Source organism: Podarcis liolepis (assembly GCF_965112155.1).
Source record: "Podarcis liolepis genome assembly, chromosome: 11".
Lineage (NCBI taxonomy): Eukaryota > Metazoa > Chordata > Lepidosauria > Squamata > Lacertidae > Podarcis > Podarcis liolepis.
Genome location: NC_139565.1, coordinates 31,093,374 through 31,120,922, shown reverse-complemented (window position 1 = coordinate 31,120,922; position 27,549 = coordinate 31,093,374).

Here is a 27,549-nt window from a genome sequence, read left to right as displayed (position 1 = left end):
CATAACTACCTTGTGAAGTAGGTTAGGTTGATAGATGGTGGCTGCCTCAGGGTCACCCAGTGAATGTCAGGGCTGTGTGGTGATTCGAACTTGGCCTAATCCCTCATTCTAGCCAATGTCCCAAATACACCAGGACTGTCAGAAATTACAGGCACCAGGTTTTGAAGTTTTAGCAGCCAACAAACACTGGAAAACTTAATTCTCTCTAGTTCATATACAGGTATACATGGCACTCTGTTATGTCTAGTTAAACACCTTGGATGGACTAGTTTACAATCAGTCTCTCATTGGCAGCCCCACACATGCCCCACAAATCTGCTCTGATGGGTTGGGAGACCTCCTGAACATTTGATAGTATGACATTGGATCTCACTCATTATTTCAGATATATCAGTCTGAATTGTCCTGACTCCAGATTCCAGCAGCAACAAAGCTACCAAATTTACAGAATTACTGGTTAAGGAGCCAGACTAGGTTCCTGACTCTGATCCTGACATTGATGACCAGGATGCCACTCAATCTGAGGTTGGTGGGTAGAAGCTTCCTGGACCAGATCCCACATTATCAGTGCCTATAGATCCAGAGCCTCATGGATGCCTTCCCCCGGGCCCTAAGAACCGAGTGCCTTGCTGGTCCAACGTCAGAGGGTGCTCTAGGTAGAAGGCCAAGGAGTGCAAAAGAAGTATCAGTTGGCAGGTCTTAGGGTTGGCCCTTTAAGGACTGGTGCTGTAAAAAAGGGGGTGGAGCCTAGGACAAATAGAATGGAAACTGAGGCTGAAGAGGCCACAATTCACCTCTCACCTTTGTTGCACATTTTGTGATGCTCCAGTGCCAACCTTGCTTGCCTGCTTTGAGGACTCCTTTGCCAAGACAGGTTGGGGCACCTAGAAGCAAGAGGGTGACAAAGAGCTCTCTCCATATCCACAAGCACCCTTGCTTTCAGGACTTGGAAATGACTGTTTTATCCTAGGAAACAGAACATCTTTTTTTAATGTTATAGAAATCACAAAAAGTAAAATACTACTCAAGCATGCATGTTTGTTTCCAACAATCAGGAAAATAGATGCTATAGAGACAAGCAGCAGTTCTAGAAGCAATGGGGGGAGATATGCTGGGAAAGAAAAGCTTTTTTAAGATGATGAAGAAGAGATACAAGACTGAGGGTGATTGCTGTAAAAGATCCATCAACTTGAATCCAAGGACTCTCCTCGAAATAAAGAGGCAAGCAGCAGTATTAGGAAAAACTCCACACACAAAACTGACAGAAATGAAAAAGGAAGAAAAGAAAAGAAATAAATACTACAGAATTATTCACACAAGCAAATGCAGCTGTGTAGGATTACTATTTTAAAAGTGGATGTAATGTGCATTTCTTTAAAAAAAATGAAATATGAACAGGTTTTTAAAGAAAACATTTTTTAAAAAAAAATATGCTGAGGAGAAAATGAAGAAAAGAAAGAATAAGTTTAGAAGAAAGTGCTGCATTTTGTCCAAAATAGCTGGAGGGCACTAAAAAGCCACTGTGAGCACACATTCTGTGTACAAGTAAGCTTAGAAATTAAAGGCACAGAGGTCTGTTGCTTTCAAAGACCCATAAACCACGAGAATTTAACAGATCAAATCACATGCACCCATTCAAGAAACTCACTGATTGGTTTTTCCCAGAGTTCCGTCTATCTTTTTTAGTTCATTATAACATTTGGGATGAACTAACTTAAAGGTCTTTTGGAATTCGTCCTAGATTTAGGGACTGCATCTATTACAAACACTACAGAAAAGTTAGCCAATGTTCTAGTGAAGAAAACATCATAATCACTCCTTGTGTGGCTTCTGCAGTATAATCAACTTCCAGCACTCAGGAGCAAAATAAATATCAGAGCAGATTTTACCAACAAGTAAAGCAAGCTTTATAGCCCTAAATAATTTAAAGTAGAAAACTGCCATAGGGTTACATCATCACTTAAATTCCATGTATCCGAAAGCTGATTCAGAAAAAAATCTAATTGTTGACTCATTTGCTCAACTATCCTCTCTAACACCCAGAACAATATTAGACAAGTTTAAAAGAATGGTTCTGAAATTAAAAACATACATGACCCATCTACTTGCGTGAGCAATGGAAGTCACAGAATGCCCATAGGGCTTCAGTGAATGAATAGCCTTACCAGATGTTCCAGTGCTCATGTGAGTAGACCGCTCACTGTTATTTCTGCATAGGAACATATGAAGCTGCCGCCTACTGAGTCAGGCCATTGGTCCATCAAGCTCAGTGCTGTATCTACTGTCTCAGCCCTTACCTGGAGATGGCAGGGACTGAACTTGAGAATTTCTGCACACAAAGCAGATGCCACTAAGCAATAGCCCTTCCCAAACCAAGCTGATGGCCAGACCGTCTGAGCTGGTCCTCTGCTTCTTCTAATGATAATATTAGTTGTGCACGTTTTTTCCTCTCAATTTCTAATTTTCTCCATGTTTGAAGACAGAAGAATGTTGGGCTCCATCAAAGGTCTACATTCCCTCCACCTTCTCTTCTCTTTCACTGGCACGCACGGGCCCTCGCGCGCACGGTCTGAGCTTGTCGACAGCTTAATAAAATACAAATGATAATTAGAGACACTTGATCCAAAGGAAAGCACCACAGAAACAAAAAGGTCATCTTTTTTTATTTCCAAATGACCTAATTAGAAAAGCCTGGAGTGTTGGCTTCAGTATAAGGGCTTTACACATCTTTTCACACAGACTTCCTGCTTGAAATCAGTTCAGTTTAGTGTGCCTGAAGAAAAAAAGAGCATTTTATGCCAGCTCAATTACACCTCCCAGAAAAACACCTTCCTCAATTTCCCACATGCTTGATCCGCTGAATGAGTACATCTGATTTACCATCCCATGATGACCATAGGCTATCCTGTGCCAGAAACCTCTGCCAATGTCAAAGAGAGCCTAAAACAGTACTTTAACATCGTTTTGGATAGACATGTATTAATAGTCCAGCAGGAAGCAGCCCACATTCCTGGCCGTGGATCACTTTCTGGAGGGGGGAATCATTTGCCTGCCTTGCCTTACTGTTCTCAGTTATTGCTTCACATTAATTTCTCTGCAGCTGCATAGGTAGAAGTACCAAACAATGCTTGGGGGTATAGGCAGTCAATAACCATGCTTTTCGTTAGTTCCCAGTAGGGTTGGGCAAATCGGTCAGTTTTGGTTTCCCTCAGCTTCTCATTCTTTTAGTCTCAAATTCAGTTCTCCAGATTAGTTCTCCACATTTGCAATTTCTTTTTATAGTCCTCACAAAACTTCATCAACATTTTAGTGCAAATTTCTCCTCATATGCATATTTGGGGATGTAATTTCCCCTAATAATGTATGCACATTTTTGCAAAGCACTTTCCTCTAATGTAATATGTGGTCCTTTTCACCAATACATGTATTTTTATGCAGGTGTTACCCTCGTATATGATTTGTTGTACACATTACTTGGATGGAATACTGTGTTGCCAAATTCAAAAGTTTGAATTTCAAAGAACGGCTGTGCTTGAGGTCATGTATTGTTTTAGAAACTTTGAATTAGGTAAAGGTAAAGGAGGCCTGACAGTTATGTCCAGTCACAAACGACTCTGGGGTTGCAGCGCTCATCTCGCTTTACAGGCCAAGGGAGCTGGCATTTGCCCACAGACAGTTTTTCTTAGTCCGCAGACAGTTTTTCTTAGTCATGTGGGCAGCATGACTAAGCCTCTCTGGCAAAACCAGAGCAGTGCATAGAAACGCCGTTTACCTTCCCGCTGGTGTGGTACCTATTTATCTACTTGCACTTTGATGTGCTTTCGAACTGCTAAGTGGGTAGGAGCTGGGACTGAGCAACGGGAGCTCACCCCTTCGTGGGGATTCGAACCGCCGACCTTCCAATCTGCAAGCCCCAGGCTCGGTGGTTTAGATAGCTCACTTTTAAAGGCAAACAGAATTTATTTCGTTTTGGTTTTTTAATTTAAATACTAAATGTGAATACTGCCCTTCATCCGTAGATCTCAGGGTGGTTCACAGCATAACAATACAAGATAAAAACACAGAATACATAATAAAAACAAAAGCAATACAATACCTCCCCCCATTTCCTTAGTCCCCAAAAGTATATACTGAGCCTATGCGCATGCAGGACTGTTCTGAAGGTCTAGTGCAGTGGTCACAACCATTTTTTGGCCATGCCCCACCTAAGCATCTCTAAAACCCTGATGCCTTCCCCACCCCCGTGACATATAATTCTTATTATTCAAAAAGTAAACTCCTATTCACGTGGAGGAAGCCTAAAAGACCATTCACTTTTAATAACTCATTCTTGAATTGCCCCCCTTAAAATCAAATTGCCCCCCTGTGGGGCATGTGCCCCACGTCAGGAACAACGGGTCTAGTGAATGAACATAGACCAGGGGTTGGATTTGTTGCCATAATTCCACTCTCACTACACAAGTTCCCTGTATGCGCAGAGGACAACTTGAAAGGTGGTTCAGTTTGCTCCTGAGGGAAAGGATATCTCAGAGGGGATTGGGACAGTTCAATCTTACACCCTCACCCCCTTAGGGAAGGCTGTGCAAAACTACTGTTTTGGACTCAGAGTATGTAACTCCCTCTATTTCTGATGTTTAGGTTGTCATTGCCCGTGGGTTAAGTAGCCAAAAGAGCACCAGCCATACACAAGAGGAAGGTACTGGCAGATTTAGTATAGCCCCAAGGTTTGTAAAAGTCCAAAGACATCTGTGAGGAAATTCATATGGGGATTAAACCACCACAAAACCCCAGGGGGAACCAAGCATGTTCAGTGACTGCAGAAAATGGGGGTGAGGAGAGTGGAAATGGAATGGCTGAAACCCTGAACAAGCAACACTTCGCACTGCAACATTTTGTGTAGCATCACAAAGTGGTTTTAATTTCCTATCCGTAATCGCCTTTGAACTTTGGGTTCCTGTCTTTGTTTTCTTTTTCCCCCTATACAATTTCCTTCAATCTTGATGGAAGTGCATCCTCTTAAAACATTTGCACCTCCACAGGTCTGGGTGTGTTGCTTGAGAAAGAATTGGGTCACTAAGATATAACATGGTTTCAAATACTGAAAGGTACAAATTTTACATGCCAGTAAATCCATCTGTTCAACGTAGAAAATGAGGAAATGCATTTATCTTCAAAATGACAGGCATTAATAATGCTACCTGAAAAGTGGGGGGGGGGGCTTGCATATAACTTGATGGTTTTAGATTTTTTTTTACCTGTTCAGTATGAAAGCTCATATAATTAGAAAGACAGTGTCCTTTTCAAAATATCTGACAATCACAGCAAAGGGCAAAAAGATAAAATATCTCTCCCTAAAACAAAGAAGTTTTGGTCAGAAAAAAAGCTGAATCTCTGAACACAGGGAGGAGAAAAGAATTAAAATCCTGAACCCAGTGATCACCAAGTAAGAAAAAAAGAAAAACAGAATTTTTCTGTTGGCAGGACATAATCAACATAGTCCCTCTTATATATGGTTACCATATTTTTTTTCAATGAATTCGGGGACACATTATTATTATTATTATTATTATTATTATTATTATTATTATTATTATTATTATTATTATTTTGAAGCTGAGTAGCAACAGGGAGTCAGTAGTGGGGGTGGTGAGGCAAAAGACCCTGGGCCCAAGCACACATGCATATTGTATAAAGGTGCAAAGCCCTTCTTTTGTACCCTGTGAAATATAAATGCGCAGAGTTTTTTAAAAACTGGGCAATGACGCCCCACCCACTCGTGACTCCCGAGCCTTCCCCGATCTCCTGCCCCCTTCCCCCTTTGTTTTGACAGATCGGGGGAGGCTTGGGAGTGGTGGGCAGCCGGCCAGTGCCCAGGAGGTGCGCGGTTTCTCTGCCAGGCAAAGTACAAAGCCCTTCTTTCGCACCCTGTGAAATATAAATGTACAGAGGGTTTTTTTAAAACTGGGCAACGGCCGCCCACCTGCAACTCCCGAGCCTCCCCCGATCAGTCAGAACAAAGGGGGAAGGGGGCAGGAGATCTGTATTGCTGGACATCCCCGGTTTCCCTTTGGCAGTGGTGACGGCAGCGGCAGTCAGCAGCCTGGAGCCAGCTTGGTAGCGCAGTTGGCTCTGGCTGCCTTCAGAAGCTGCTCACTGCCATGGCGCCTGCCGTTTTCCCTTACCAGAAGTCCCCATATGATGTGTTGCACACAAGACACATCATATGGGGACTTCCGGAGAGCAAAAATGGCAGGCGCCACAGCAGCGAGCAGCGAGCAGCTCCTGAAGCCAGCCAGAGCCAACTGCGTTACCAGGTTAGCTCCGGGCTGCTGAGGCTGCCGCTGCCACATTTCCCGGGGACAGATTTGCAAATCTGGGGACATTCCGGGGATGGAATTTGTCCAAGGACAGATCTGCAAATCCGGTGACTGTCCCTGGGAACCGGGGACGTTGGGTAACCTTACTCTTATATGCAAAGCATGAAGTCTGCTACTGAGCTACAGCTATGCATCATAGGAAGTGTGACATTTCTTTGGCCAAAGGGTCAAAAACACAGTTGCTAGGGATGCACTGAATACTTGGGAAGACCTTAGGTATGGGGATGTGCAAGAGTTACATACCAGCAACAAATATCTCCTTGTGGCGTTTGCAGGAAGTTGGTCAAGGCAGTTGTTGCACATGACCATCTGGCCCTGAGTTTGCTAATATGGAGTCTGTGGCCACAATGACGCCCTTGTGGTCTTTCCCTGGTGACCTCCTGGGAGCTCACTGTAGGGACAAATTTATTCATTGCCCTGCAGGTAGATGAAAGCCAATCGGAAGATTACTCTGGACTGTTTCTCAGCTATTTGTACATTTACATCACTACATATCACAAAATATACTATCTTCTTCTTGCCCCATCTCCTTCAGTTACAAATTTAATTATACAATACAGGTATACCCAAGAGCTGGCTATGATATTCGGATGAGGGAAAATGTGAAGGTGCTCCTCAAGGGCTTTCGCCTAATTTTTGCTTTCATTTCTCAGTAGAGAGGAACCTGACTTCTGACATTTCAGAAGCCCCCCAGAATTAAAGGTTGGGAAGAATGGTCTCCTTTCCAGTTTTGCCTTCGTACTGTTTTCAGGCTGCAGTACCCTGGGAATCAGGATTAAGCTGTAAAAGAGAAAATGTCAGTACTGGAGCTCTACAGAATGCTGTGTTTTGCTTTAAAAAAAAAAAAAAGGCTACTTTCTTCTCACCTTACCACCTTTGAGGATGACAGTGGGAGATCTTAGAAGTAGAATAGCTGGGGATTTCACAGCATGGATTATGATGATCCACATGCTTCTCTTTAAGAGCCTAAAATACCAATGGACAGATACCATCCGGGTGAATAATCAGATTTAATAACCAGAGCACCTTTGACCTGAACTCCTGTTTACCAGGATAATTTTCCATTCTTCCACCATTCAACAAGCACACAGAAAACCTACAATACCACTCTTAGTGGTTTTTTAAATGGTCACATTTAAAAGAAAGTCTTTAAGATATTCAGTCCCCTGTTACAATGCAGGCTTATGCGGAAAAAGCTTCCCATGTCTGCTGGAAATGCTGAGGTGATGATGATGATGATGATGATGATTAGGTAAAATGGTCAGATATGGAAACTGGGAACTAACACACCTTCCATTTCACATTTGCCTTCTCCTTTCTCATACAATGTATTCACTACACATCACTGATATTAATTTTCGGTGGGGTTTTTTTTCCCTCATTAAAAAAAATCCCTCAAAGCGTAGGTATATGTAAGCTGTACAATCCAAACTGGAAAGATTTCTGCTTTGTTTGGCAATGGAAAGAACTTTTTTTTTTTTTTACAGGTTTTCTCTTTCTGTCTTCACATTTCTTAAGCTGGCTGTGTGTCTTGATTGGGGCAATAGGAGTGAGAAGGGGAACACGATCTGCCCAACCTAGTAAAGCAAATATGTTTCCTTTCTTATATCATTTCAGTGTTTGCTTTATTGCTTACATATCTGATCCAAAGTCATTTTAGCTCATACAAGTCCTGCCTGTTTTAAAAAAAAAGAGTAATGTTTTCCTTATGTTCCTTTTTCTTCTTTTTTTCAAACTTTTATATGTAGTTAATTGAGCTGAGCGAAAAGAAGTAGTAACGTCTGTTGCTTCTCCTTGACGATGAGCATACAGGCTGTGAGGTGAGGAAGGTTACCAAAAGGAAATAATTTGTTCCTGCCCACACATCAGACTGTGAAAATATTTCTTGTCATAAATATGCTTGTGATGTTGAATATTCATTACAAAGAGTTAAACTGCAAGCTCTGGACGGACTTGCACGGGCCTCTTCTCTACTGATGACAAAAATAAATAAATCAGTAAATGCTCATTGTTTTAAAATACAAAGTATATAAGTACCAGGAAGTCATTACTCGTCTCAGACCCACCTTTTTAAAAGTTTGGTGGGTGAAAGTTTGGTGGCCATTTGCATTAAAACGCACATTATTAATACTGAAGTAAAACTAAGAGGTGGAGATAGAAGAATCAAGTTCTGAATGGGGTTCAAAAGGAAAAGTGTTGAATAAACACACACACACACACCATTTTAAAAATCCTCAGTTGGTATGAAAGAAGATTCTGGCAACAGATAGTATGTAAATGACACATACCCAGACTCTTTTCAAGAGCATTTTATTTTAAAAAAAAAAAAATCCCTCGTCTCCACTTGAGAGAAATGGTGTGGTATAGTGGCAAGAGGGTTTAATATTAAAACCCTGTTCAGCCATAAAATTTAATGGGTGACCTGAGACGAGCTCTTGGCTTAGCCTACCTCAAAAATGTGTTGTGATAATTTTGTTTGATGGCTTGAGGAGCAAGGGTGGGATGCCAGTTTGAAATTATTATTGTTGTCCTCGCATACGATAACTTCATTTCAATTTTACAAGAGGGAAATTAAATTATATTTAAGAAAAAACTATAAAGGATCTGGCGTTAAAGGATCAGGCAAGAAGTCTTGAAGGACAGTTAAATGTGTTTTCAAAAATGAAATTCAGAAAAGTCTCTCATTTTCACAAAAGGGGGGGATGTGAGTTGGATTCAGAGAAGGTTCTTTCACCATGGAAAGAGACCTTTGCGTTTGGTTGCAGGGAGGAGTCAACATTAGCGTTGTCACACTGGCACCTACTGGCAAGTTTCTGAAAGAAATCAGTGTGGAGTCCACTTCATGAGCCCAGTTGCTTTACCTAAATGGTTACAGAATGTCCCTGCCAAACCTGTCAATGCAGAAGTCGAAGGATAATTCTTTCCTGATAACCTTGCCAATAATAATGAGTTTGCATCACCTTTAGCAACGAAAAGGGACCTAAATCGTGGGAAAACAAATATTGTCAGAAAAATGTTAATGAAATGCTAATATGCATGCTAATAAGTTGCCACAGATGACCACTAAATTCAGGTTGTCCTGTCCTATCTTTTGCAAACGAGGACATCCAGCTTTAGAAAACCTACTGATTGTGGCTCTTTGTTCCTTTTTCATTCGTCTGAAAAGAAAAGAAAAATGTCACCGCTTACAGAGCACAGATCTGTGTTGTTTATTGTACAGAGAACTGAAGAATGTTTTATTCGCTAAACCACAAGGATGTAGACCACTGTCCAGACAATGACTAACACACTATTGGGTACTTCAGACAATTTGCCCTGCCAATTAATTAAAAACAGTTTGGTATGCCAAGACTTTTGAAATATATGCTCACAGGGAGAGACAAGGAGGGAAGCTCCCATGAATTCTGTAACTCTTGCTTGAATCAGCACGAGGTCTTCAAGGGAAGTCTGGAACTGGAGCCTGTCCAAAGAAGACACATGCCTAGAGAGATAGAGAGGTGCAAGCACATAAGAACATCATCAGAGCCTGCTGGACCAGGCCAATGGCCCATCTAGTCCTGTTCTCGCAATGACCAACCAGATGCCTGTGGGAAACCTGCAAGCAGGATTCAAGCACAAGAGCCCCTCCCCTCCTTTGGTTTCCAGCAACTGGTGTTTAGAAGCATTGCTGGCAGAGCATAGCCATCATGGCTAGTTGCCAGCAATGGCCCACAATAGCTCTCTTTCACCATCCAGGCATTCACACACTTGCCACTAAGCCACAGTGGGCCCCTCTTCTACTGGTGCAGCTGGGCAATGTGGACTCTCCTCATCCTTGGCAGCAAAGCAGGCATACTGGACAACTTGAGTATGTTGGTGGGTGTCTTCTCCCCATTCCACTTCACATAAAAGCATCAAATGCTTAATAGTCAGCAATCACTCACGCAGGATGTGAGGGATTTGCATGATCATAATCATACTTTATTGACGTTAGTAACAATTTACTAATTATCAGCAATAGGTTTCTGAAAAACATTTTTCTTTCCATTAAGTTTGTTTCCTAGTGCTCCTCTGAGGCACAACTGAATATTCATGTGTACATCAAATCACAGTTAATTTGGCTTGTGGTTTTTTTTTTTTTTCGTTTTTTTTCTCCCCCAAGATAGGCTGCAAGCCCATCATTTTTGTTGTATGTTTACAGCATTCGCTCTATGTATAAAGTCCTTACTGGTCTGTTTCATTACCAGATAACATTGTTTTTTTTTAAAAAAAAGTTCCTTCCAGTAGCACCTTAAAGACCAACTAAGTTAGTTCTTGGTATGAGAACTAACTTATTAGTTCATACCAAGTTAGTTAGTTCATACCAAGAACTAACTTAGTTGGTCTTTAAGGTGCTACTGGAAGGAACTTTTTTATTTTGACTATGGCAGACCAACACGGCTACCTATCTGTAATTGTTTTTAAAAGTAACTGAATGATGTGTGGTATACTTGGGCTCTATGTCTACTCTTGGAATAATCTTGTGTAACAATGTCTACACCTCTGTGGGCCTCTAGGCCTTTTTTGAACGCTTGTCTCCATGGGTTTTCAGTCACATGGAGAAAGGCAGTTAGGTGAAGCTCCTTGCCCTGCACTCATCGTCACACTCCGTCCTCCTACTGTCATTTTTTGGGAATCAGGAAGTCAGAAGTGGAGAAGCCTGCCTATTTATGTATATTATGCTGGAAGCCATTCAGAGTGGCTGGGCAACCCAGTAAGATGGGCAGGGTATAAGTAGGTTGTTTCTTCTTCCTCCTCCTCCTCTTCTTCTTCTTCTTCTTCTTCTTCTTCTTCTTCTTCTTCTTCTTCTTCTTCTTCTTCTTCTTCTTGTCTCCATGAGCTAGAACCCTGCATGCCAGCTAAGAGGACAACCAACACATGTTACGCAACTTCCCCCCTTCACATCTTCCCCCATCATGTTGGTAGTAAGTCTGTGTCAAAACCTGTCATCCACATCTTCATTTGCTGCACCTGGAAAAGAGGCTCCTGCATTGTGTATTGCTCATACTTCTTTTACAAAGAGTTTTAGGGTTTTTTTATATACTTTTGGTGGGTGACTGAGCTTACATTATTGTTGAAAGGTGACCATATTAAATATTTCTGCAGCAGTTTGCAGCCTCCCCAGCTGCCTGTGCTGCCTGCTCTCCAAAAGGGTGATGGGAGGAATTATTGCATGGCAAATTAAGTGTGGAAAGCAGGGACAGGGGGCTACTGAGCATTACTATTACTATTATTTATTGAATTTCTATACTGCCCTTCATCTGAAGATCCCAGGGTGGTTTACAATATAAAAACACAAAAAATACCACCATAACAAACAAAAACAATACCTCCCACAGTATAAAAAGCCATAGATAATTTAATTAGCCAAAGGCCTGGGATAAGAGGGATGTTGCAGTGAGATTAGTCTACTCACTAATTTTGTTTTTTAAGGAAGCCCTTCCTTTTACACACACACACACACACACACACAATCTGCATTGATTTCTTTAAAACTGAAAAAAGAGAGACTTCACTTTGAAACAAAAAACACCAAACAGTAGTCAAGCACATGGTAAGATGTCTGCCCTTTGCACCTCTCCTTCTGCACTGAAGGGAGAACCCAGCTGAAGACACCAGGGGAAGTGTAGGCATCCAGGAAGACTGTAAAGTGCAGACCACTGAAGAATTAATGGGGAGGGGGGAGAGAAAGGACATTTATCAAGCACCTTTTGGCCACCTCCAAAGTAACTTAGGCACAACAAAAACCCATGAACATTCCACTTTGATAATTTTCAAATGCAATTTCTTTTCTCATTAATTGATGGGAAATGATCTTTAAAAATACAGGAGACTTATTTCAGTCAACAACATTGGGGAAGGGCCAGCACAGAGTGCAACAGTAGGGGTGTGTAATTGAGATTGTAAGGCAAGAAACACCTGAAGAGGACTACTTGCTATGTCTAATCATCTCTTGATCTGCTATGCCATTGTGGGCAAAGTACTGTATGAAAGCTGAGAATAATAGAAAGGTAGTAACAATGTGTTTTAGGATGTTTCACCTGGGAACCTTACAAATGCCATTTCCTTTCGACATGCATGTGGGTGGGGTGAGCATCATTTATCCCTGCTCTGGGGAGTGATTGTTTCTTTGGTGACATCAGCAGTCATCAGACCAATCCCCACCCTCATATTGGACCTCTCTCATGTGTGTGCTTCATACAGTAGGCACTTAGGAAAGAGCAAAAGGTAGAGTTGAATGTTATGCCAACACAAGCATTTCGGCTCACCAGATGGAGTGATTCCCCCCCCCATCCTCCCTCTGCACACTGTTCTGAGGGTTATCCCAATCCCCCAATCCAATTTCAGGGGAAGGGGACACAGGGGAAGGAGAGAGGGGAAGCCCCATTGTGCAAGTGGAAGTCCTTGTGTGGGGCTTCCGCTGATGGAGTTTATTAGGCAAAGCCTACCCAACGACAAGGGATGTGGGTGGCGCTGTGGGTTAAACCACAGAGCCTAGGACTTGCCAATCAGAAGGTTGGCGGTTCAAATCCCCATGACGGGGTGAGCTCCCGTTGTTTGGTCCCTGCTCCTGCCAACCTAGCAGTTCGAAAGCACGTCAAAAGTGCAAGTAGATAAATAGGTACCACTCTGGCAGGAAGGTAAACGGTGTTTCCATGCGCTGCTCTGGTTCACCAGAAGCGGCTTAGGCATGCTGGCCACATGACCCGGAAGCTGTACGCCGGCTCCCTCGGCCAATAAAGCGAGATGAGCGCCGCAACCCCAGAGTCGGTCACGACTGGACCTAATGGTCAGGGGTCCCTTTACCTTTACCTTTTACCCAACGACAATCCTGCTAAGCAAGGCCAAGAATGAATGTGAGGAGTCAGGAAACATAACCACAAGGTATTGTGCCACTTGGGGAAGGAAGCAGTAATAGGGCTGAAAGAGCCCCACAGGATGGAAGCAAAGAGAAAACATAGACCAGAGGGAAGATCCATTCCAGGAAGTTGTGACTGACAGTCAACAACAGAGACAGCTACAGATTGCCATTATAGCCCCCTTTCTAGTTACATGATTTGATGGGATTCTTGCTAGTTTTTATTTATATTCCATGCAGTATTTACAGGCCTTCACTTTTAGTTTCAAGGACCTAATTTACTCAAAACACACATGATGTTCAGCTGCTTGATCCTGTTCAAAGAAGTTTTTTTTAATTAAAAAAAAAGACAAAGTAGCTTCAGAGGCCCCAGTCAAGTCTTGCAGTATGCCTTTAACCCTTTCCATTCCTGCCATTTACCTGTCGAAAATAGCTCATTTTCCCACCCATGGAGGAAAGGATACAAGCAGTTTTGATTTTTATCATGTTGAAATTTCCATCATAAAATGTTAGACTAAATAATAAAGCAATAATTTCATAAAATTAGCAACTGCAATGAAGATGTCATTAAAATGATAGGTTAACGATGTCACTGAAAAAGAGTAAACAGCCTAAATAAGAGAGAGTTGATCTGCACACGAATATCTTCCTGAAGTTCATGATGAGAAGTGGTAGTAATGAAGCCAAGATTTGATTTTTTTTTTAATTCCTCAGGGGGAGGGGGGCAAACTGAATGGAAAAACAAATATTATTCAGAACCCTGTTGCTGATAAGTTATTATGTGCTTAACCACCACCACCCAAAAAAACCCCACAGCCACTACACAATGAACATATGGATCTATGTTACATGAAAGCTCTTGATATTGTTTGTATGTTATTGCTAAATAACCAAGGGATTTTTATCTCTACAGATACTCTTTTAAAAAATCATTCTGCCTTGGGGCAAATTGTCTTGCTTGCATTAAGAAATTGCCTTCGGGTGTCAGAAATAAAACATAAGCTTTCTGGGTTTTCAAAGAAACTTTTCACAAATGTTGAGGGCTAACTAAGTTGATGTTGTTTCTCAATATTATTTTTAATGCTCCTGTATCCCATATAGTGTAAATCAGTTGAGTGGTTTCAGAACATTTTGTCAGAGATGTTATTGCTCTCAAGGCAATGAATATATCATATACTAGTGGTTCCCACCTCCCCCCCCCCCATGGACCACTTCAAAATTGCTGAGGACCTTGCCAGACCACTTAATGGTTTTTCTGCCTGTCCTATTGCTTGCTTCATCCTTTGCTATGGAAAAAGCTGAGCTGGGACTCCAAGAAGGGGTGCTAGGCTAGAGATAACAAACTGAAATATTAACATTCTACGATGAAATGAAAGAGATCACTAGAGTCCCTTTCAGCAAAAAATAAAAAATAAAAAAAATTCAAAAGCAAACAGCCTCACTAAATGCTAAAAGAAGGAAGGCCAGATTGGTGGTTTCTATTTTGTTTTCATCGTTTCTTCTATTCCAGTAAAGCCCAGTTAATAATACCACATTGTTCTGCTAGCCTCGAGTCTTGCTATTTGCCTGCTTTTTCTTCTGGCTTGTTAATAATATATGATGCCATCCTGCCCAAAATCTGCAGCTCTAGGACTCGTGCACACAGAGAGAGTGCCAGAAACATTGTGCATGTGCCCTCTAGTTGACCGTCTGTGTCAATGAAAGAAGCCCCTGTGCAGAGGTGACCCCTTTACCCCTTGTGGTTGCCATCGCTGTCCCACAGAGTTTCTGAGGGTACTGCTAGTCTGTTGCTCAAGCAACCATGTGTATCATACTGAGTCACCCTCCGGCTGCATTTTTGGTATTTGTTAATGAATTCACCATTACTGCTTACAGTGATAAGAAATCTTAATGGATGGAGAGAGAGAAACATGAAATACTTATGTATTACGTTCCTCACACTTTCGCCAGGAGTTGTGGGTGGTATACAGGTGCCTCCCTCTCTCACACACATTTTATCCTTACAAGAACCTTGAGAGGTGAATGATGATGAGAGATGGCGACTGGCCCAAGGTCACCCAGTGAATTCATGGCTCAGTGGGAAGTCAAACCTGACTCTCTGTATTCTATCCACCACGCAATACTGGCATTGCACTATTTTAAATTAATCTTGTAATACTTATACTAAATGTTTTTTTAAAAAAAGGTAAAGGACCCCCGGACAGTTAAGTCCAGTCAAAGGTGACTATGGGGTTGTGGTGCTCATCTCGCTTTCAGGCCAAGCGAGCTGGCATTTGTCCACAGACAGCTTTCCGGGTCATGTGGCCAGTATGACTAAACCACTTCTGGTGCAATGGAACACTGTGACAGAAGCCAGGGTGTATGGAGATGCTGTTTACCTTCCCGCCACAGTGGTCCCTATTTATCTACTTGCACTGGTGTGCTTTTGAACTGCTAGGTTGGCAAGAGCTGGGACTGAGCAATTGGAGCTCACCCTATTGTGGGGATTCAAACCACCAACCTTCTGATTGGCAAGCCCAAGAGGCTCAGTGGTGTAAACCACAGCGCCACCCACGTCCCCTCAATAATTCTACTATCAGGCAATCAAACAGGGTTGAACTGTATGCCAAGGCTAGGATTCTTTTTTTAAAAAAAAACAACAACACCTGTTTCTAGTATTGTATTATTAATGGTTCTGTCCTGCCCAGGGACCTTATGGTGAAGGGTGGGTAAGAAATTGCAATATCTATTATCATTATTACTGTTATTATTAGGTCTGCCTGTTATGGGGTGCTTGGAGCGAGGCAGAGGTGCCAACTTGAATAAAATATTGGGGAGGCCCAGGTAAGCTCTACCCTGTACAACTGATCACAAGATGCTGTGCACGCACACCATTTGAATAGCAATGCCCATCAACTTTGGGGGCGGGGGCCCCTCAAATATTTTATTGGAGGGGTGGAGAAGGGATCTTGGCCCCTGGGGGTTGGTTCCTATGAAGCAAGGTGCACTTTCATTTCTTCCCTGCTCAGACTCTGTGCTGTGCCTTTAAGCCATCTGTGTCACTTGTAGCAGGGCCTCTGAAAGGGACCTCGGAGTTTGTGTTGGTATGTGTAGAAGAAGGCCATCTTCCAAGATATATGAAAGATTTGGTATTCTCTGTTTGCAGAGTTATTCCTTGTGGTTGTTGATTCAAATGTTTCCGTATTCCCTGGCAATGATCCCTAAAAGCAGGAACTACAGAACTGTATGGGGAAATTCTGATTGATAGTAGACTGCCAATCTGTTATCATTAGACATTATATTTGTTGCATCAGTAGCTTAAAAATAGAATAAACTTAATACAAATATTGCTATTTCACTGCTGAAGAAGTTGTAGCAGTCATGTATTTTTCTGTAAACATGTTCCTTCCACCCACTCCCAAATTGTCGGATTTGTTGGAAGCCCAATTTAGTGGCAACATAGTTCTTCCATCCCACCCCCACCTCAGTCTCTGTAATTTGTCAATAATAAGGGAGTGCCTTGTAATAGAAAAACGACAGTAGTCAGGAAATACAAAAAAAAAAAATCCTTCCTCAATTTGCTCTTTTTGAAAACAGATGTGGGGGGGGGAGAGAGAGAATCAAGTGAAGTGAAGTTTATTCCCATTAACGAGGGCAAGATTAAACAGGAGGGGGCATACAAAGAGGAGGGAAATATCCTTATTTCCAAAGCCTGACTTTCTGGGTATGGCTGCTGAAGTTAAATGTCCCTACTTTTTTCACAATGCAATGTTGAGAATGTGGTGGGAACAGGATAGGGCAGGAACTCAGCTGGAAAATATCTCAGATAGACGAAATATTTGTCAAAGCATTTTCTCATGTGAACATGCCTATAGCTGGTATATGCCAGTCACTACATCAGGGCATCTGTTTTATCTTGGGGCCTGGAGATTTTTTAATAAAGATCGAGTGAGAGAAAGTGCTGTGTAAGGCAGCAGAAGCAGAGAGACAACAAAGAAATGCAAGTTTGTGAACTGGACAGACTTGCAAGTGGCAAGTAGGAAAACAAATCAAGCTTCAGTATCCTTAAAGGTCTTTTCCCAAGATGAAAGCAATACAACAAAAGAACCTTGAGGCTGATAATTCCTATACACACACTCGCTTTAGACTTGCAGCAATCTGTTATTTGCCAACAAGGCATCATTGTGCATTTTCTCCCTATAACATATACATCAAATTTGATAGCTCCCCATTTCAAACAAATCTTCAACCAAACTATTTGAAAACATGTTTTCTCCCAGATGTGCTGGTGTACTAGTAGATTCTTCTTTTCGGCTGAGAAGAAAACAAGGCACAAAATAACTATCAGTAGCTTCTTCTTTTTTTCAGAGTGCAAAAACAGATGCCCAAAACAAAAGCATCTGTGTCTGAGGTAGATGGGATCAGATCAAACATGTTCAAGGTCGACAAAAACAACAGCTAAGGTAAGATATAGAGGCAAAAGGTGTGATTGGTTGAAAAGAGGCATTTTATAAATGGCAATCCAATGAATGTTAAAACATCACTATTGAGGCTCTGGGGGCTTCCAGATAGGAGTTTGTTGTGGAATTGATGTTACTCATGCACATAGTTTTGCTTGTCGTGATATCATTGTCATCAAAATACCAGCTCATATATTTTTTTTCTTTTCCATTTTGCAGAAAATCTGATTCCTAAAAATAAGCTATTCTACATCTGCACCCCTACTTCTGAGGATAGGCTGTCTCTAACAAGGAGCAGTCATAGTCAGTGAATCAGTCGTAGTTGGCCAAAGGAACTCCAGGCCTTTGATAGACAAGGATGGATCTCGGATTACTCATAAACTACATACCTGCTCCTTCAGGGGGAATGCAACCCCATCCAGCAGGTCGCCTGCCTAAGTCCCAGCCCCAAGAACTACCAACCCACAGAGCCACTGGCTTTCCAGAGTTCCGTCATACTTCATTGTCCCTTATCCTGCCCATCACAGCGTTCAGACACTGGTCCAGCACATCCACCTCCTTAGCTGACTCAGGTGAGAGGGAGAACTAGAGATGAGTGTCATCTGCACTATATTGGCATCCAAGGCCAAACTCCTTAGTGACCTCACTCAGTGATTTCATATAACTATAAAACAGTACGGGGAACAGAAAGGAACTCTGTAATACTCCACAGCATAATGGCCATGGAAAATTAATTTCAGTCTCTATCACCTTCTGGAACTCGTCATTCAGGCAGGACTGGAAACACCATATCACTGTGCCTCCAGCTCCTTCCCCACAGAGCCACTTCAGCAAGATACCATGGCTGATGTATCAAAAGCTGCTGATAAATAAATGTGAATCAACAGAGTCTGTCTCCCAAAGGAGGTAATCTACCAGGGCAACCAAGGATATCTTAATCCCAACATCAGGACTGAAAGAAGACTAGAATGTGTTTAGATAATATGTTTTCTTAAAAAAAAAAACCCAGTCCCCAATCTCTCTTGAGCACCTTGCCCAGTACAGTGGTATTTGTGAGCAGGGTCCAGAGGGGCTCCTCAGGAGCTGAAGGCACTGCTTTCTGACATGGAGGCATTTTCCGCCCCTTTGCCCCATCCAGTCAATCCCCCTCAGCTGACCCTTAGTAGCTAATAAGTCTCAGTAGCTGTAAGGTCATAAGAATCTTGTCTGCTTCCTCAGGCCACAATAACTAAAGGCGATCCCATAAAATCTGTTTAGGTGGTGCTTTGGATACCTCCACTGGGATTGTACTAATTGCAGTGTCAAGACCAGAACAGATGTGAGTGACTTTATATTCAAGATGCATACAAAGACTGCCTTGATCTGGCTAGTTTCTCTTTAATGTAAGCAATGGGCATCTAGATAGATGATAGATAGATAGATAGATGATAGATAGATAGATGATAGATAGATAGATGATGAATGATAGATAGATGATAGATAGATGATGAATGATAGATAATAGATAGATAGATAGATGATAGATAGATAGATGATAGATAGATGATAGATAGATAGATATAGATAGATAGATAGATAGATAGATAGATGATAGATAGATAGATAGATAGATAGATAGATAGATAGATAAAACAAGAGCTATAATTCTGTTAGAACAGCATAAGTCATCGCAATTCTCCTTCTGAGTGTTTTGCATGCACATATGACCAGACTTCAATAGTCTCAGCAAACAACTTGAACTCAAAACCAGGAGTGGGCCAACTGTTGAAGGCCACATGCCAGCAGTCATCAGAGCTTGGAGTTAGCACAGATGACTTGAGATAAATGTAAACAAAAAAGTCTAATCTTCAAAGCAAAACTCGTTTTGCTACAAACATAGCAAATATCACCATGCACCTGCTTAGTGTTCGAAATGGGAACAGAATCAAAAGGAAGAAGTAACTGGCTTTTGAAGAGCTGAGTTTTTCACAATTAAGCAATTAGCTCAAGCACATAATTGCTTAATAAGTATGCATACTGATATAGGAGCGATCTAACATCCCTGTTATGCTGTACAGAGTCAGTGAACAGCCACGAAAGCATACATTTCAGAAGTGTGCTGTTGTTTTAATTAGAGGATATACACTGCTTGACTTAGATTGGGCAGAAGAGACTCTCGAATGCAGAGCCAGAGACTGACTTGGTGGCCTTGAGCAAGTCATTAATTTAGCCTCAGTTTCCCATCTGGAAAACAACAATAACATAAATGGACTTTTTTGGGGAGGGAATATTTATTTATCTATTTTTTTAAAAGGAAACATATTCACCTATTTTATGGTTAATGGACTGGGGTGAAGATACTGTATAGTTAATGTTCCCACAGACATGCACCCACACACCCACATTATGGTAAATGTGTGAAATATGGGATCTGTGTCTTGGGAAATGTACATAAAAAGAACAAGAAAATGACCAGCAATCACATATCCACTATACACATTAGCAGGATAGTATATGATACCCCATTTTTGCAAGGTATTGCCCTATTATATTATTAAGATGTTTTGTCGAACAATGTCTGCTTATTCATTATTCATTCTCTAAGTACACTTTCCATTATAATTTGTGTGTCTGTTACATGCTGTTTGCATTGCATTTTCACTGTTCGAGGAGAACTTCTCCGTTCATCAGTGATTAGCATGACAAAATGCAAAGCAAGCAAGGCTCTTGTTCCTTTAAATAGTTCTGCAGAAGATGGGATTTGGCAGATGCAGCTTTTCTTAACCCTGCACGACAAGTAGTCCAACGTGCCCAAGTTCCTTCTTTTGTACAACTACTAAAGGTGCAAGAGCCTCGTTGTCCTTTGCAACTGGCCATTTATTATTGTGTTGCCCTTGTGAAAGTGGAGTGTCTGACACCTGAGCAGCTGGGGCAGCTTAAAATGTTCAGTTGATCAGGGAACAAAGCAGTTGTTAATCCAATTTCTGGGAGGGAAGGGGAAGCTGCCAGTTTGGCTGGGATTAGCACCTTGCACAAGGGATGCCTGAAGACTAGAGCACTTTTCATACACTTGATTTGAGTAGAAAAAGGCATGGGGAGGGTGGCATATCAGAGGCGGGATCTGCCCCTCACCTATGTGCATTGATTGCAATATCTCAAGCAAGTCTACATGTTGTGTGCTTGGAAACACCTAAGCGATTTCATATATTAAAATGAATGCATGTAGACCAGGACAGAGTCTGCCACCACAATGCCACCCCTCTTCATGTGAATTCATTCTATCCATACTAAAACGGGAGACTGTGGATTACTAAAGAGGAACCTGAGGAATGATATGTGGAGGATGAGGCTTGAGGAAAAGGACTGAAGTGAGACAGGGGCCTACAATTAACCAGCCAGTTCTTTGGCTGCAGACCTTGGATGCAACCAGTTCTTTGGATTGCAATGATATTTTTGTTTTTAAATGGCCCTGGGGAGCTGGACTCAAACCTTTACAGTTCCTTTAATAGATTCTGATTTTTCCTGTTCAGCTCTGGTGATTTTATGCACAAATATACATGACTGAGAAAAAAATATTCTCTGGTGCACAGCCCAGTCAGATTTAGTTGGTAAAAACATCGAGCAGCTATGATTGAAAGTCATTTTCAAACACCGTGTTAAATTTCCCAGGTACCTTTCATAGCCTTTAGAAGCACGCTCCAAATGAAGACGTGTTAAGAGGTCAAGCTTTTGTCAGAACATAGATCAGGAAAAGTAGGTGGCTATCAATAAAAGACTCCTGCATTACAACATAAAAAAGATAAAGTATCCTAGGATTTTTAGGAACAAAGTAAAAAAATAAAATCATTTGGCTTATGACATACCCATTCTTCCTTGAATTGAGCTAGATGGCGTTTCACAAAGTGTCTCGTGGAGCACTGAAGAAAGATCTTCCTTACCTACCGGGGTGGTAACCCTGTAGCTATAAAAGAAAAAGAGAAGTCTTTTAGAAACCACAGAACACTTGTTAGTGCTTTAAAAGATGGTAGCAAAGCCGGGGAAATTTTCTTGCTGGCCACCTGAAAGGGATAAGAGAGCTTACTACAAAGTCTAATATGACATCCTCTCTTGTTTCATCATGCATAATCTCTGGAACCTGCGAGGACAGCTGGGGTGCGGTGGGGAAAGCAGAATGCATGTACAAGCTCTCTTTGGCGTGTCTCTTCCCTGACAATCATATACATATATTATAAACAGGGATGCCATCAAAAGTCATTCATTGGACTAGATGACCCTCAAGGGGCCCTTCCAATGCTACAATTCTGTGATCCACAGAAGAGGTTTGCAACGCTTAGCACTGAGGATGTGAGCAGTAAATGCCCCAGCTCTTTTCTGGCTTGGATTAAATCAAATCTGGAGAAGAAATATTACTTTCCCTCACCCAGACAGTCAACAAAGTGGGCAGCAACACATGGACCACTTTCTATAACAAGCCTTGTTAAAATTAGGCATGCCCATGAACCTTTCAAATCAGTAATTTGTGAGCATACAGAAAAGTGTGTGAATCTGCTGCTATCAGTACAGTGTAGAGGTACCTGATATTTTCTATATTGCCCTCACTAGGCAGGATCCGTGGGGCCCAAACAAAGGCACACACACTGCTCTGCATGCTCAGGGGCAGCCCTGTTTTCTGTTTCAAGCGAGGGAGCATGTAGCAGAGGAAGTGCTGAAATTCCCTTCTCTACAATGGAACCACTGGTATGTGGTAGCAATTACTGAGAGGCATGCAACCTTCAGTGTATGCTTGCATGAGGGGATTTGGGGGGTTTTTTTTGGCTAGGGATACATTCTGTATCTGGGGGGAGCTCAAGATTCTAGTTGGGAAACTCCAGCTTGCCCCCACCTCCAGTCATGTATTGCTAAATTTTGAAGGGCAGGAGCTCATCATGGCAGACCTTTAGATGCAGCCAGGACTAGATCTGGGATCTTTTGCATGCAAAACATGCGCTGTCCCACTGAGCTTCCCCAATTAGCTTTCAATTAGAAATGCAAACAAAGGGACGTTCTACCATGTGTGGTGGACGTGAAGAATAACAAAAGCATTCTGGGAAATGATATACAATGAGTTGGAAAAAATGTTTAAAATAACATTTGTGGAAAGAACCAGAAGCGTTTTTACTAGGATTAGATGTAGGATTACCAAAGGAGCAGAAACTTTTATGTATGAGACAGCACCAGCACAGATACTAATGGCCCGGAGATGGAAAGAAGACAAAGTTCTGACCAGAGACAAATGGGTGGTAAAGATGATGGACTGCGCTGAAATGGCAAAAATGACCGAAAAAATCAGAAACCAGGAAGATAGAAACCTTAACAAGAAATGGGGAAAAAATTATAAATTACCTAAGAGAACATTGTAAACAATTAAAAACTTTTGCAGGATTTGAGCAACACTTGTAATGTACTAAAAACTAAGGTAAAAATGGCTTACTTTAAGAAAAATGGAGAAATTACATGATGCAATAGATAAAATTTGGTAATGGAAACCATGGAGGGGGGAGGGAAGTCTAAGGATTCAGGGAATCCTAAATGTTGATGATTAGATTACTGTTTGATTTTAAATGTATAGTGTAAAACTGAATAATTTTTATAAAAGGAAAGAAATGCAAACAATTGTGCAAAAAGTGCTCCCATTTTAATGTCTAGCATGAAGTAGGACCCCATCAAGGGCCTGAAGTGTTTCATTTCTGCTTGACTATTTTCCTCATTTTCTGACACTGGCTATGCTAATCTGCCGCAAACAACAGCAAAACTTGAAAGCCTTGTTATCACCTTGTTCCCATTCCAGAGCAAGGAAGGGGAACCTGTCCATTAAAAAGCATCCCAGAGATGCAAATTCCCATTCCTGCATCAGTACCTCACTGCCCCTCTCCCTCCATAGCCATACATCCTGTGAACTAAGCATGAGTACCGTGTCATGTATAGAATAAAGTAGATGTTGACTATTAATTACACCCCTTCACACCATAAGATAACATTTGAGCAATAGACTCTTTTGATTCCACTGTATAGGTGGATGTACAAAAGAGCCTAGAATCGGGGCCTGTGGATAAAAGGTTGAGATTATGCAAAGGACTAACGCTGCAGCGATGTGGAGAGGGGAGAAATCTCAAAGGACAGAAGCCGAATCACTTGTACTATTGATCCGGCATATTAGTGGCTGTAGAATGCCGGCATTGTGCAGCTTAAAGAAGAGAAGAGGTGCTTTGGGTGCCATTGCTGGTTTCAGCTATTGAATTCTGCCGAGAGGAGACACGCGCTAAGATGCTCGGTGGATCGAAAAACATGTTTCAAGCAAATGTCTCCAAGAAACCTCCCCAACTCCCCCCGCCCAATTCTTCAGTTAGGAGCTCATCCCGTTTAGTATGTTAAACAGCTTTCTGGCATCCACATAGCATCTGTGCAAGCTGCATATAGAAAATCAAACAAATGGCTTTTAGGAAAACATTTTAATTTAGAGTAGGAGAGAAAGAGACACTCAAGGTGGCAGGAGAAAGAGGGGGTCAGTTCCATCCCGTTCATGTCCATCTCTAAGCCACAGGTGCACGCTCAGCTGATGTGACTGTCCCCTTTTAATGCTAGATTCATAGAAATGCTCATGGATAATTCCTTTTGAAAGGATTGTAGATAGAAAGGCACTGACCTCCAGGAGAGGCCACTCATTGGCCCATTTTAAGATGCCTTTTGGGTGGGAAGACCGATCCTGAGATTCCACTAGTTGAAGGGAATTCCTCTCCAATGGCCGGAAAACGTGTGTGCCCAGGCCATCAGGAAAGGAGGCTGAGAGTGGGGGGCTGCAACCGTCGCCCCCTGGGAAAGTGGTGAGTGGCCTTTGTGAAGCCATTGGGCTGAGCTCCTTGAGCCACAGCACCACTAAAAAAGAAGAAGAAGAGTTTGGATTTGATATCCCGCTTTATCACTACCTGAAGGAGTCTCAAAGCGGCTAACATTCTCCTTTCTCTTCCTCCCCCACAACAAACACTCTGTGAGGTGAGTGGGGCTGAGAGACTTCAGAGGAGTGTGACTGGCCCAAGGTCACCCAGCAGCTGCATGTGGAGGAGTGGAGATGCGAACCCAGTTCCCCAGATTAGGAGTCTACCACTCTTAACCACTGCACCACACTGGTGCAGATGATGGTGGAATGACTGGTGCAGATGACTGGTGCAGATGGTGGTGGAATGAGGTTTTTGTTTTGCTTTGTTTTGAATCTGTGGGGACTTCCTCTCTCTCCATTGCGGAATCCTCCGAGCATCAGATTTGAAATTGTTTTTACATCAGAAAGTGTTTTTAATTGTTTTTACAAACAAAAGTGTTTTCAAATGGGTTCCCCGCCCCAACGTTGTAATTGTTATACATGTGAAATTGTGAAATTGTTTTTGCTGCTAATGCTTTTTTCATGCAAAATCACTTTGAGGTATGAGAAGAGATTCATAAATGGATTTAAGTAAATAAACAGATCAATGTCACTGGCACCGCCTTCCCCACGCGGATTTGCTGTGTTCACCAGAGGGGTTTGTGCATGCATTGCCCCTGGTTAATTTGCTTGTGCCAGTACCATGAGCCAAGCCAAGGTATTGTGTTGACACAGCAGAGTGATTTGCTGCAAACCCCAGCAATTACTCCAACTGGTACACTATCTGGCATAAAGGGGATGGCATAGGAGTGCTACCAAAAGGAAAACAGACAGACCAGAAACTAGAATCACATAAGCATAGAATTGACATCTAGTTCAACCCCCTGCAAGGCAGAAATCACAGTGGAAGAATCCCTGAAAGATGGCCATTCAACCTGTTAAAAAACTTCCAATGAAGGAGAGTCTGCCATCTTCCGAGGGTGACCATTCCACCGCTGAACAGCTCTTACTGTCAGAAAATTCTTCTTAATCTCCTTTGAAAGGTACCTGGGAAATTTAACACAGTGGTTGGTTGAAAATTACTTTCAGTCATAGCTGCTCGATGTTTGTAGCATCTAAATCTGACTGGGCTGTGCACCAGAGAATATTTTTTCTCAGTTGTGTAAAATCTCCTTTTTCATCATTTGAATCCATTGGATCTGGTCCTGCCCTATGAAGCAGGAGAAAACAAGCATTCTCCACCTTCCATGTGACAGTCCTTCAGATATTTGAAGATGGCTGTCATATCACCCCACAGTCTTATCTTCTCCGGGCTAAACATACCCAACTCCCTCAACCATTCCTCATAAGGCGTGATTTGATTCATTTACTGAGCATGACTCATTTAATGTTCTACCCAAAGACATTTTGGCTATAGCGACCTTTGAAACTGAATTGCTCCGTAGCAGAAGCAGCACATTTCCTGGAAAAGGCTGATTCACAGCACGATGGAGCATATGGCAGCAATCAAAATGCCCTGAACCCATCATTTGCAGTGATGCAGTTTAATTATTTTTCATGTGGCACATCTGGAAGTGTCACAGAATTTTCCAGTGGCTGCCATATCATTTGGCTGTAGAGAGGTGGGCTAAGTGGCTGGGTGGCCACTCCCTGAACCCTTATTTAGAAGCCCAGCATTTGGTGCTGGTTGTAAACTTGCCACTTTCATAGTGATGTGTTTTAGTGAGGAAACGTTCAGAAACTGGCTCTCAAAGTAGCGAAATCCATGTACATACATAGCTAGAAACAACAGCATCAAAAGCCCGTAGCCGATTTGCTGGTTAACTTCAGATCCACCTGCCTCCTTCTTGCATGACTGTGCATTTAAATGGCAATTACAAGCTAAAATCAGCTCCCAGTTTCTAAATGCTGTACTTTTACCAAAAATAGAGAATGCGCACACTACTTGCATGCTGAAAGTTTTTGGCCATTTTCTGCAAGCTGGGTCTGAACTACACGGTCCCACAACTAACATGGGTTTGCGGAAGAGAAGGGAACCTGCTGGTTTTGGGTCATGTGCAGGTGGCCTAAATTTTCACTCTATCTAGCCTACAGGCCTCTCTCAGCCTGCTCTGCAGACCCATTTTTGTCTGGAAGATGTGGGTCTGCTTTTAGCTCTCTTGCGAGAGTCATAATGGGGGGACAGGCAGCACTACCATTTCCTGTGTGGGAAAATAAAAATGTGTGTGTGTGTGTGTGTGTGTGTGTGTGTGAGAGAGAGAGAGAGAGAGAGAGAGAGAGAGAGAGAGAAGGTGGGACCTTGATGTGAGGAGTGGTGGCAGTGATCCACGTTATTGCAGCTAGCAGCTGGATTCCACCTAGAAATAATAGCTTATCCAATATAGTTAATACCAGAAGTAGCATACACAGTCTCCCCAACCTGATGCACACCTTTTCCCTGAGGCTTCCTGGGCAATGATGACTCCTGGATTGAGCTCTGCACTCCAGCTACCAAAATATTTTATTTACATACACCAGTAATATAGCACTTTCAGGGCCAATGCACACAAAATGGCTGATTTACAGTTCCCTTTGCTGCTGTATCCAAACTCTGAGCCATTAGTGTACAGAGGTCTACCTATTGTTAAGTATAATTATTTAATTGTACATGGAAATGGAAAATAACTCTGAATGTGTATTGCTAAAGAGAACATTGGGGGAATCTCCATTGAGCTAAACTAGACAGCTCTCTGATCACCTAATGGGTTAATAATTAAGTTAGGATGTATCTCTGCTCTGCTCTCTCACATGGCATTTAACCTTAGATCACAAGAGTTGCAAGCCGCTGTTTTGTGTGAGTCTTTGTTCTCTCAAGTCACCGAAGACAAAGGTGTGCTAACGACATCTCTCCTGAAGAGAAAACAGCTCCAGTCTGTAATAGAGTCTATGTGGTGAGAAAGAACTTTGATTTCAGGTCTGTTAGGAGTTATTTTATATTTGTAAGAA